The sequence below is a fragment of the Microcebus murinus genome, chromosome 6 (assembly GCF_040939455.1).
Source record: "Microcebus murinus isolate Inina chromosome 6, M.murinus_Inina_mat1.0, whole genome shotgun sequence".
Classification (NCBI taxonomy): domain Eukaryota; kingdom Metazoa; phylum Chordata; class Mammalia; order Primates; family Cheirogaleidae; genus Microcebus; species Microcebus murinus.
The window spans coordinates 816,358-829,599 of NC_134109.1; the positions used below are offsets into that span (position 1 = coordinate 816,358).

General features: G+C 40.2%; 1 gene segment (V, D, J or C); it reads left to right on the plus strand.

Moving 5' to 3' along the window:
* The window catches only part of LOC105861104 (immunoglobulin heavy constant mu-like), a 701,862-nt gene that overhangs the window by 54,241 nt on the left and 634,379 nt on the right, over positions 1-13,242 (plus strand).

The window sequence follows — 13,242 nt, forward strand, 5'->3', positions numbered from 1 at the left end:
AAGATCACAAATAAACAACTTAATGAATCATCTCAAAGAGCTGGAAGAAGAAGAAGAGACTAACCCCAAATGCAGCAAAAGTGAAGTCATTAATATCAAATCAGAACTAAACAAAATTGACAACAAGGAAACCATATGGAAGATTAACAAAACAAAGTTGGTTCTTTGAAAAAATAAACAAAATTGGCACACCATTGGTTACATTAACAAAAAGGAGAAAAATGTCTGATAAGTTCCATCAGGGACAATAAAGGAGAAATTACAACAGATGCCCCAGAGATAGAAGATATAATTTATGAATACTATGAAAACCTCTATGCACACAAACTGGAAAATGTGGAGGAAATGGACAATTTCTTAGAAACACACAGCCTCCCTAGGCTCAACCAGGAAGAAATAGAATTCCTGAAGAGACCAATATTAAGTACTGAAATTGAAACAGCAATAAAAAACCTTCCTAAAAAGAAAAGTCCTGGACCAGATGGTTTCACACCCAAATTTTACCACACCTACAAAGAAGAACAGTTGCCTATCCTGCAGAAATTATTCCACAACATGGAGAAGGATGGAATTCTCCCCAACACGTTTTATGAAGCGAACATAACCCTGATACCAAAACCAGGAAAGGATGCAACAAAAAAAGAAAAGTATAGGCCAATATCGCTTATGAATATACATGCAAAGATTCTCAACAAAATCCTAGCCAATCAAATCCAGGTGCTTGCCAAGAAAATAATCCACCACAACCAACTGGACTTCATCCCCGGGATGGAGGAATGGTTCAACATACACAAATAAATAAATGTAATTCACCATATAAACAGAAGCAAAAACAAAGACCATATGATCCTCTCAATAGACACAGAAAAAGCATTTGACAAAATTCAACACCCTTTTATTACAATGCTCTACAAAATAGGCATAGATGGGGCTTACCTAAAAATGATACAAGCCATATATGACAAATCCACAGCCAATATCATACTGTCTGAGGAAAAATTGAAAGCATTCCCATTTATTACTGGAACAAGACAAGGTTGTCCACTCTCTCCACTTCTATTCAACATAGTGCTGGAAGTCCTTGCTACATAAATTAGACAAGTGAGTGAAATTAAGGACGTGCAAATGGGAGCAGAAGAGATTAAACTCTCACTCCTTGCTGATGACATGATATTATACCTAGAAAACCCCAAAGATTCAACCAAGAGACTCCTTGAACTGATAAATGAATTTGGTACAGTCTCAGGATACAAAATCAATACACAGAAATCAGAGGCATTCATATATGCCAACAAAAGTACAAATGAGAACCAAATCAAAGACTCAATTCCTTTCAAAATATCAACAGAGAAAATAAAGTACCTAAGAATATATTTAAAATATATCTAAATATATCTATCTATCTATATATCTAAATATATATGTATGTATATATATATAATAATATATCTAAAATATATTTAAGAATATATTTAATTAAGGAGGTAAAAGACCTCTACATGGAGAACTATGAAACACTGCAGAAAGAAATAGCAGAGGAAGAATATACAGGTGGAAGAATATACCATGCTCATGGGTTGGCAGAATCAACATTGTTAAAATGTCTATACTACCCAAAGTGACCTACAGAGTCAATGCAATCCCTATTAAAATTCCGTCATCATTTTTCACAGCTATAAAAAAAATAGCTTTATGCTTCGTATGGGACCAGAGAATATGCCACATGGCAAAATCAATCATAGGCAATAAAAACAAAATAGAAGGGATCAATTTACCAGATTTCAAACTATACTACAAGGCTATAGTAATCAAAACATCATGGGACTGGCACAAGAACAGGGACATTGACCAATGGAACAGAACAGAGAACCCAGATATAAAACCATCCTCATATAGCCAACTAATCTTAACGGAGTAGACAAAAACATACAATGGGGAAAATAATCCTTATTCAGGAAATGGTGCTGGAAAAACTGGATAGCCACATGTAGAAGACTGAAACAGGACCCACACCTTTCATGTCTCACAAAAATCAACTCATGCTGGGTAACAGACTTAAACCTAAGGTATGAAACTATTAGAATTCTAGAAGAAAGTATTGGAAATATTCTTCTAGACATTGGCCTTGGCAAAGAATTTATGAACAAGACTCCAAAGGCAATCACAACAGCAACAAAAATAAATAAATGAAACCTGATCAAATTAAAAAGCTTCTGCTCCACCAAAGAAACTGTCAAGAGAGCAAACAGGGAACCCAGAGAATGGGAGAAAATTTTTGCAAGCCACACATCCAATAAAGGGCTCATAATTAGAATTTATTTACAACTCAGGAAAATCAGCAAGGAAAAATCAAACAACCCCATCAAAAAATAAGCAAAGGAAATGCACAGGAATTTTTCAAAAGAAGACAGAATAAAGGCCAATAACATACCCCCATAATATGCTGAAATAAAAAATAATAAAGAAAAAAGAAACTGCAATGAGATATAACTTATCTCCAGTAAGAATGTCCTTTATCAAAAAGTCTCCAAACAATAAATGTTGGCATGGATACGGAGAGATAGGAACCCTCCTACACTGCTGGTGGGACTGCAAACTGGTTCAGCCTCTGTGGAAAGCAATTTGGAGATACAAGTGATACAAGTAGATCTACCATTTGATCTAGCAATTCCACTACTGGATGTTTACCCAAAAGATCAAATGACACTCTACAAATGGGACATTTGCACTCTAATGTTTATAGCAGCACAGTTCACAAGTGCAAAGGTGTGGAAACAACCCAGGTGCCCATCAATACATGAGTGGAATAATAAAATGTGGTATATGTATACCATGGAGTACTATTCAGCTTTAAGAAACACTGGTGATATAGCACCTGTTGTATTTTCCTGGATAGATCTGGAACCTATTCTACTAAGTGAAGTATCCCAAGAATGGAAAAACAAGCACTACATGTACTCACCAGCAAATTGGTATTAACGGATCAACACCTAAGCACAACAGGGAAAACCCATTGAGCACCATTAAAGCTTGTTGCTGATTGGATGCTTTTTGAGTCCTACCAAGGGTATAAAAGCAGGAGGAGAACAAGGAGGGGAAGGCAGAAGGCAGAAGTTCGTTGAGCCAGCTGGAGGAGTAAAGACTATTCTCTGACTTCTCATGTGCTGCTCGGTTCTTTTCCCAGGCAAAGGCTGTAACAAGAGCTGTAACAAGAGCTGTAATGCTAGCTGTAACACTAGTTAATGCTAGCTGCAACACTAACTGTAACACTTGCTGCAACAAGTGGACATTTAGGAATAACATTTATTGGGTGTTAGGCGGGTGGGAGGGGGGAGGATGTGATTGGTATATACAAACATAATGAATGAGATATGCAACATCTGGGGGATGGTCACATTGAAACTCTGACTTCAGGGGGTAGGAAAGCATGGGCAATTTATGTAATTTTAACATTTGTACCCCCATAATATGCTGAAAGAAAAAAAAATATAAAACAAAGTGTTTATCCTTTGAAAAGATAAGCACAATTGATAGACATTTTGCTAGATTAACCAGAAATTACAAAAGAAAGGACCCAAATAAGCTCTATCAGTAACTAAAAGAGGTATTAAAACTCATACCACAACAATAAAAGTATCATATGTGAATATTGCAGAAACTTCTATGCACATAAGCTCAAAAATGTTGAGGAAATGGACAAATCCCTGGAAAAAGATTACATCACAAGGCTCAGTCAAGAAGAACTAGAACTCCCAAACAGACTAATTATGAGTAACACAATTCAAGCAGCAATTAAAACATTCCAAGAAGAAAGTTCCAGAGCAGATGATGTCAGAGCTGAATTTTATCTGAACAATAAAGAATTGTTATCCATAGTACAGAAATTATATCACAACACTGAAAATATAGGAATCTTTTCCAACTCATTCTATGAAGCTACTAGCACCTTGATACCAAATCTATAAAATGTCATAACAACAAAAGCAACTATACACCATATCCCTATGAATATAGATGCAAAAATCCTCAGTAAAATTCTGGGAAACTGAATTCAGTAGCACAAAAAATAATAATAATAATACTAATAATTACCATGAGCAAGTGGGCTTTATCCCAGGGATGCAAGGATGGTTCAACTTACATAAATCTATAAATGTGATTTACCGCATAAAATGTAGCAAAGACAAAAATCATATGATGATCTCAAAAGATGAGAAAACCTGAGGGGGGCGGAGCAAGATGGCGGACGAATAACACCGCCAGACAGAGGGTCTCTGCAGAAAAGACCGATTCTAGCAGAAACTAGAGGAAAGAAGCAAGAAGACGAGCATACAGCGGACAAGGGCCGGAAGGAGGGGTACCTGAGACCCCGGGAGACTCCACGGGAGGAGGCTGCGGAGGAGAACTGGAGGCTGAGACCACCGGAGCAGCCCGGAGACCAGCGGCAAGGGTAGGTGGATCTGCTGTTTCCCCTCCCCTGCATTCGGGACTGCTGGTGGGCTCCCCAGCGGGTGGAGAGACCTGCGGACATCAGCCCAGAGACTGCCGCCGCCTGCCAACGGTGAGCCTGTAGCAGACGTGGCACCAGGTTCCCAACTTCCTCCAGGCACCTCCGTGTGCACGGAGAGCCGCGCGGCAGGCGCCATATTGCCTCCTCCTCCCCTCCGCCGACCCTACCCGCGGCTGCCCAGAGAGACAATACAGCCACCAGCCGGAGGCACCTCCAGGGAACGGGACCTTCCCGTTTGGGACCCCGCCCGCCCTCCCAGGTGCTGCTGGCACCGTGTTCCCAGGAAAACGGTGCCGACTCAGAGGCTGAGAGACATAGACCCAGCTTGGGCTCCCTGTGGGTGAATTAGGACCGGAAATCCTCTCCCTGGTGGGAATACAGTTTGAACTCTGGGACCCAGAGGTCGGACCTGCAGACCAGATCCCCTGCACCGAGGGCTAGCATTGCCCGGGGCACAGAAGGATTATACGTGAACAGCCTACTGAGGTCTGTGTGCCTCCAGGGGCGGATCGGAGTCCTAGAGGTCTGTGTGCCTCCAGGGGCGGATCGGGCGGAACGGCGTCCCAGGAGGAGGCCGTGCGCCCAACCCAGGTGGCGTTCCTGTGCAGGGAACCTCCCCGCAGGCATCACAGTCCGGGGAGGCCTGGTGGCTTGTGGTCTGGCCTGCTGGCAGAGGCTCAGGAGTAGCTGCGGAGTTGGGGAGGGTGGAAAGAAGAGAGGCCTGCTGCAGACTGTGGGTCTCAGACAGCCCCACCCCCACACCCAGACTTTCTGGCTGAGCGGGACCATTCCAGCCCCGCCCTGACAGCAGAGAACAGAACTTTGACCCCTGCTAACGGCCTGAGGGCAGGCTTACCCAACCCAGCTCCGCCCAGAACGAGAGCTGATAACAGGACTCAAAATCAACACCATAGCCTGTTCCTCCAAGCAAACGCCACCTACTGACAGGGACAGCATCTTGCACAGCCTTGCCACGGCACCCATTGACTCAATATACAGGGAGTGGTCCAATTTCACCCACAGGCACCACCTAACGCCTCAGAAACTAAACAAGGTGTGTGAATACCCAAACAATAACCTAAGGAAAGAAACAACAACTGATCGACATGGGAAGAAATCAGCGAAAGAACTCAGGAAATATGAAGAACCAAACGGAAAACACACCCCCAAGGAGGAGCACCAGCCCCCTAGAAACGGACACCGACCAAAATCAGGCAACCAATATGACAGAAAAGGAATTTCGTATGTGGATCATAAGAACACTCACCCAGCTGCAACAACAACTCAATAACCAACACCAAGAAAACACAAAAAACCTCCAAGAAATGGAACAAAGGTTCAACAAAGAGATTGACACAGTGAAGAAAACTTTAACCGAAGTCCTGGAGATGAAGAATCAACTCAGAGAACTACAAAATACTGTGGAAAGTCTCAAGAACAGGGTAGATCAAGCAGAAGAAAGAATCTCAGAGCTTGAAGATAACACCTTCCAATTAAATAAATCAGTCACAGAAATACAGCAGAGAAACAAGAGAAAAGACCAAAGTCTACAAGAGCTGTGGGATTATGTGAAAAAACCTAACGTGAGGGTCATAGGTTTAGCCGAAGGGGAGGAAGACAACACTCAAGGGCTGGACAAGCTTTTTGAAGATATAATAGAGGAAAATTTCCCAGGTCTTGCTCAAAATCTCGATATACAAGTTCAAGAAGCCCAGAGGACCCCTGGGAGATTCAATGCAAACAGGAAGACGTCACGTCATGCAGTCATCAGACTGACCAAAGTATCAACTAAAGAGGCCCTTCTAAGAGCTGTAAGACAAAAGAAGCAAGTGACATACAAGGGAAAGCCAATTCGAATAACATCAGACTTCTCTAATGAGACTTTACAAGCAAGGAGAGACTGGGGCCCCATTCTCACTCTTTTGAAACAAAACAATGCCCAGCCTAGAATATTATTCCCTGCAAAACTAAGCTTCATATATGAAGGAGAAATAAAAACATTCGCAGACAAGCAAAGGCTCAGAGAATTCACCAAGACAAGACCAGCCCTACAAGAAGTACTTAAAACAGCGTTATGCACGGAACATCATAATAATAATCCACGGATATAAAAACAACCAAAACCCAAAGATATTAAAGGCCAGATATTACAATGGCTCAAGACAGAAATCATAGCAACAACATCCAACCCAACAGAATGATCAGTAATCTACCTTACCTATCAGTTCTCTCAATAAATGTGAATGGCTTAAACTCTCCACTCAAGAGACATAGGCTGGCTGAATGGATAAGAAAATACAGGCCAAGTATATGCTGTCTTCAGGAAACACATTTAACCTGCAAGGATGCACATAGACTAAAAATAAAAGGGTGGAGATCAATATTCCAAGCAAACAGAAGCCAAAAGAAGGCTGGTGTGGCAGTTCTAATTTCAGACGATTTAGTTTTTAAGCCAACAAAAGTAGTAAAAGACAAAGAGGGTCATTATATAATGGTGAAGGGCACAGTCCAACAAGAAGAGATAACAATTTTAAATATATATGCACCCAACTTAGGTGCACCCAGATTCATAAAGCAAACCTTACTGGAGCTAAGCAAATGGATTAATAGCAACTCCATAATCGCCGGGGATTTCAACACCCCACTGACGGCACGAGACAGATCCTCCAAACAGAAAATTAATAAAGAAATAATGGACTTAAACAAAACTCTAGAACAATTGGGTCTGACAGACATCTACAGAACATTCTACCCAAAATCCACTGAATATACGTTCTTCTCATCAGCTCACGGGACATTCTCTAAGATTGACCATATCCTAGGACACAAAGAAAATCTCAAGAAATTTAAAAAAATAGAAATCATACCATGTACCTTCTCAGATCACAGTGGGATAAAACTAGAAATCAACCCTAACAGAAACTCACATTTCTACACAAAAACGTGGAAATTAAACAACCTCCTACTAAATGATTACTTCGTAAATGAAGAAATCAAGACGGAAATAAAAAACTTCTATGAAGAAAACGACAATGGAGAGACAAGTTATCAACTCCTCTGGGACACAGCTAAAGCAGTTCTGAGAGGAAAGTTTATCTCCATAAATGCCTATAACCAAAAGACAAGAAGATCACAAATAGACAATCTAATGAAACGACTCAAAGAGCTGGAAAAAGAAGAACAGACCAACCCCAAACCCAGCAGAAGAACTGAAATCAACAAGATCAAATCAGAACTAAACGAAATTGAAAACAGGAAAGCTATTCAGGAGATTAATAAAACAAAAAGTTGGTTCTTTGAAAAAATAAACAAGATTGACACGCCGTTGGCTAAGCTAACGAAAAGCAGAAAAGAGAAATCTCTAATAAGCTCCATCAGGAATAAAAAAGGAGATATCACAACTGATCCCAAAGAGATACAAGATACAATTTATGAATACTACAAAAATCTTTATGCACACAAACTGGAAAATGTGGAGGAAATGGACAAATTTCTAGAAACACACAGCCTCCCTAGGCTCAACTAGGAAGAAATAGATTCCCTGAACAGACCAATCTCAACAGCTGAAATAGAAACAGCAATTAAAAATCTCCCTAAAAAGAAAAGTCCTGGTCCAGATGGCTTCACACCTGAATTTTACCATACTTACAAAGAAGAACTAGTACCTATCTTGCAGAAACTATTCCACAACATCGAGAAGAACGGAAACCTCCCCGACACCTTTTATGAAGCGAATATTACTCTGATACCAAAACCAGGAAAGGATGCAACAAAAAAAGAAAACTACAGACCAATATCCCTAATGAATATAGATGCAAAAATTTTCAACAAAATCTTAGCTAACCGAATACAGACACTTATCAAAAAAATAATCCACCACGACCAAGTGGGCTTCATCCCAGGGATGCAGGGATGGTTCAACATACGTAAATCTATAAATGCAATTCACCACATAAACAGAAGCAAAAACAAAGACCACATGATCCTTTCAATAGATGCAGAAAAAGCTTTTGACAAAATTCAACACCCTTTCATGATACGAACACTTAAGAAAATAGGCATAGAAGGGACATACCTAAAAATGATACAAGCCATATATGACAGACCCATAGCCAACATCATACTGAATGGGGAAAGATTGAAATCATTCCCACTTAGAACTGGAACCAGACAAGGCTGCCCACTATCTCCACTTCTGTTCAACATAGTGCTGGAAGTCTTGGCTACAGCAATCAGACAAGAAAATGGAATCAAAGGTATCCAAATAGGGGCAGAAGAGATCAAACTTTCACTGTTTGCTGATGATATGATATTGTATCTAGAAAACCCCAAGGATTCAACCAAGAAACTCCTGGAACTGATCAATGAATTTAGTAAAGTCTCAGGATACAAAATTAATACACAGAAATCAGAGGCATTCATATACGCCAACAACAATCTAATTGAGAACCAAATCAAAGACTCAATTCCCTTCACAATAGCAACAAAGAAATTAAAGTACCTAGGAATATATTTAACCAAAGAGGTAAAAGACCTCTACAGGGAGAACTATGAAACACTGAGGAAGGAAATAGCAGAGGATGTAAACAGATGGAAATCCATACCATGCTCGTGGATCGGCAGACTCAATATCATCAAAATGTCTATACTACCCAAACTGATCTACAGATTCAATGCAATACCTATTAAAATCCCATCAGCATTCTTCACAGATATAGAAAAAATAATTTTACGCTTCGTATGGAACCAAAGAAGACCCCGAATATCAAGAGCAATTCTAGGCAACAAAAACAAAATGGGAGGCATTAATATGCCAGATATCAAACTATACTACAAAGCTGTAGTAATTAAAACAATATGGTATTGGCACAAAAACAGGAATATTGACCAGTGGAACAGATGTGAGAATCCTGATATAAAACCATCCTCATATAGCCGTCTCATCTTTGACAAAGCAGACAAAAACATACGCTGGGGAAAAGAATCCCTCTTCAATAAATGGTGCTGGGAAAACTGGATAGCCACCTGTAGAAGGCTAAAACAGGACCCACACCTTTCACCTCTCACAAAAACCAACTCACGCTGGATAACAGACTTAAACCTAAGATATGAAACTATTAGAACTCTAGAGGAAAAAGTTGGAAACACTCTCCTAGACATCGGCCTGGGCAAAGAGTTTATGAAGAAGTCCCCAAAGGCAATCACAGCAGCAACAAAAATAAATAAATGGGACATGATCAAACTACAAAGCTTCTGCACAGCCAAAGAAATAGTCATGAAAGTAAACAGACAGCCTACAGAATGGGAGAAAATTTTTGCATCCTATGCATCCTATAAGGGACTGATAACTAGAATATACTTAGAACTCACGAAAATTAGGAAGAAAAAATCAAATAACCCCATTAAAAAGTGGGCAAAGGACTTGAACAGAAATTTTTCTAAAGAAGACAGAAGAATGGCCAACAAACATATGAAGAAATGCTCAACATCTCTAATCATCAGGGAAATGCAAATCAAAACCACAATGAGATATCACTTAACCCCAGTGAGAATGGCCTTTATCAAAAAATCTCCAAACAATAAATGCTGGCGTGGTTGCGGAGAGAGAGGAACACTCCTACACTGCTGGTGGGACTGCACACTAGTTCAACCTCTGTGGAAAGCAATATGGAGATACCTTAAAGCGATCCAAGTGAATCTACCATTTGATCCAGCAATCCCATTGCTGGGCATCTACCCAAATGATCCAGTGACACTCTACAAAAAAGACACCTGCACTCGAATGTTTATAGCAGCACAATTCATAATTGCAAGGCTGTGGAAACAGCCCAAGTGCCCATCAATCAAAGAATGGATTAATAAAATGTGGTATATGTACACCATGGAGTACTATTCAGCTCTAAGAAACAATGGTGATATAGCACACCTTATATTTTCCTGGTTAGAGCTGGAACCCATACTACTAAGTGAAGTATCCCAAGAATGGAAAAACAAGCACCAGATATATTCTCCAGCAAACTGGTATTAACTGAGTAGCACCTAAGTAGACACATAGGTGCTACAGTAATAGGGTATTGGGCAGGTGGGAGGGGGGAGGGGGGCGGGTATATACATACATAGTGAGTGAGATGTGCACCATCTGGGGGATGGTCATGATGGAGACTCAGACTTTTGGGGGGAGGGGGGGAATGGGCATTTATTGAAACCTTAAAATCTGTACCCCCATAATATGCCAAAATAAAAAAAAAAAAAAAAAAAAAAAAAAAAAGATGAGAAAACCCATTTGACAATATCCATCAAGCTTTTATGATAAAAACTTTTAACAAAATAGGCATAGATGGTACATACATTAAAATTATAAAAGCCATATATTACAAACCCACAGCCAACATCATATTTAATAGGGAAAAGTTGAAAACATTCCCACTCAGAACTAGAACAAGAATGCCTCTGACAAGACTTTTACTCAACATAGTGTAAGAAGTCTAACCAGAGCATTGACAAAGAGAAGGAAATGGTATGCAAATGGGGAAAAGGAGTGCAAACTTTCACTCTTTGATGATGATATGATCTTGGATCTAGAAAACCCCAGAGATTCTGCCAAGAGACTCCTGAAGTTGATAAAGACACTGAATTTAAATTTTAGTGTATCAAAATTAAAGTCTTAAGTGGATAGAAAAGTGGTTGGAAATGCACCAGGGTATATCAGCCCATGTAGCCCAGGGCCAATGCTTAGAGACACCACACCCATGGCAATTCTGAACTCAAACATCTCCAGAGTGTTTTTGTTACCAACTTTCCCTGGATAACCTTCTTAAAAATTTTCAATCTCCCCTCCCAAACTGATGAAACCCATCTTTTTCTCTTCACAGGCAGATCGAAAGAGTCAAATACCCTGCATGCTTTCTGATTTTGCAAGTTTCTTTCTGTCTTTAACACATTCTAATATGAGGTCTTAGCAAACAACTCTATAACCTGATATCACTGAGATAATTAATTAACATTCTATTCATCAAATCTAATTGATTATCTTTAACATATCTTCCTGCACAACCAATTGTAACCTGAGTTTCTACATCCATTTAGATCTTCTTAACATAGTTTTGTCAATTGGTTTGTCCTAGCATGTCAGCTCAGAGTCTCCAACATATTTCTCGGTGTTTCTTCCAACTCCACAAGCTACTTAAAAGTTAAAAATTCTCAGCTATTAGTTTAATTAACTATACTCACAACACTCTAGCACAAATAATATGATAAAGTTCATACAAGTACCATGTTTCCCCAAAACTAAGACCTACCCATAAAATAAGTCCTAGCAGGATTTATAAGCATTTGTGCAATATAAGCCCTACCCTGAAAATAAGACATAGTGAAGGGTGTGGTTATGCAGCATATCTGCATAACCCATGCATTTCATCATGGAATGGTAAAGAAGACAAGCAGCCCCTCTCATTTATCCCATCATGACAGTTACTATCCCAGAGGTGACCTGAGAGGTGCAGGCAGCCCCACCAACAATGTCAGTTCTCCCTGTCAGGTCCCAGCTATCCTGTGCATGCTGCAAGCTGAGGCTTTGAGGGCAAAATAACACATCCCCTGAAAATAAGCCCTAGGGTGTCTTCTTGACGAAAAATAAATACAAGACCCTGTCTTATTTTCAGGGAAAATGGTATATTAGTCTTTAAAATGAATCAGCATGTCTAAGCAATTGACAGCTGTTCTCTCAAGTCAGAGGGTCAAGGCAGATCATGTTTAAATTCCTTTAGGGAGTCCAACCAATATGGCTCTACTACTCTCTCTGTGCTGGCTGGGTTAATATCAGGCCTCATCCAGCTCAGGCATGTAGCATGATCTTGGCTGCCTCCCAGGAAGCCTGGCCTAACTTCTCCTGTTAAGTGGCTGACATGATAGTGACATATATTACACCAGTCTGTCAACATAACCCCATCCTACAGGAACACCTACTGTCCACATGGTATCAAGCTTATTTTTTTAGAACACATCTACCCTTGAGTTGCTGTAGTTTGTGCCAACCAGAATTACGTGGTATTCTAATGTGAGATTGATTTTCCTGGCACAGTTCTTCTTTCAGAATCACTGCCCAGGTTCCGATACCTGCATCTCTAACATAAGACCTTCCATGATGTTATCTAAGATGAAGGAATCTGTTTATTGTTAAAAGACGTGGTATGGGACTGTGTAAATGTGAGCACAGGATCCAGCCAGCCTATATCTTTCAGAGTTTTCCAGAAACAGATAACAGGATAGAAAAATAGAAGTGCTGATTCAAGTCTCTGCAAATAGTTCTGAGTGCCAATGACCCACACATTTTATGCAATTGTCTTCTAGGAGGCAACACAATTCCTAAACCAAAGTCAATTGCAGGGATTTCTTGCCCATAAAGACTGGCTGCATTTGCCACAAAATGATGGGCATTATAGTGACCTGCGGCACATGGGTCTGGAGAAGGGAGATTCATTCCTATCAGCATATCCAATGCCAACAACTTGTGAAATTTTTTCTTCTTATTGTCATAATTTTAAGCTGTTATAGAATAGAATTCCTGGTTCCCAGGGAGAAACACTTCTACTTGGGGCACAATGTGCTCCCCTGAATCGGAGACCTGGTCTGATGCCCCTTATCAGGGTCCTGATGACTGTGGACCATTCAACAACGAAAAGGAACTCTGTCACTGATAGACATTAACTCTGCTTTTGAGGCTAAACTTGAAT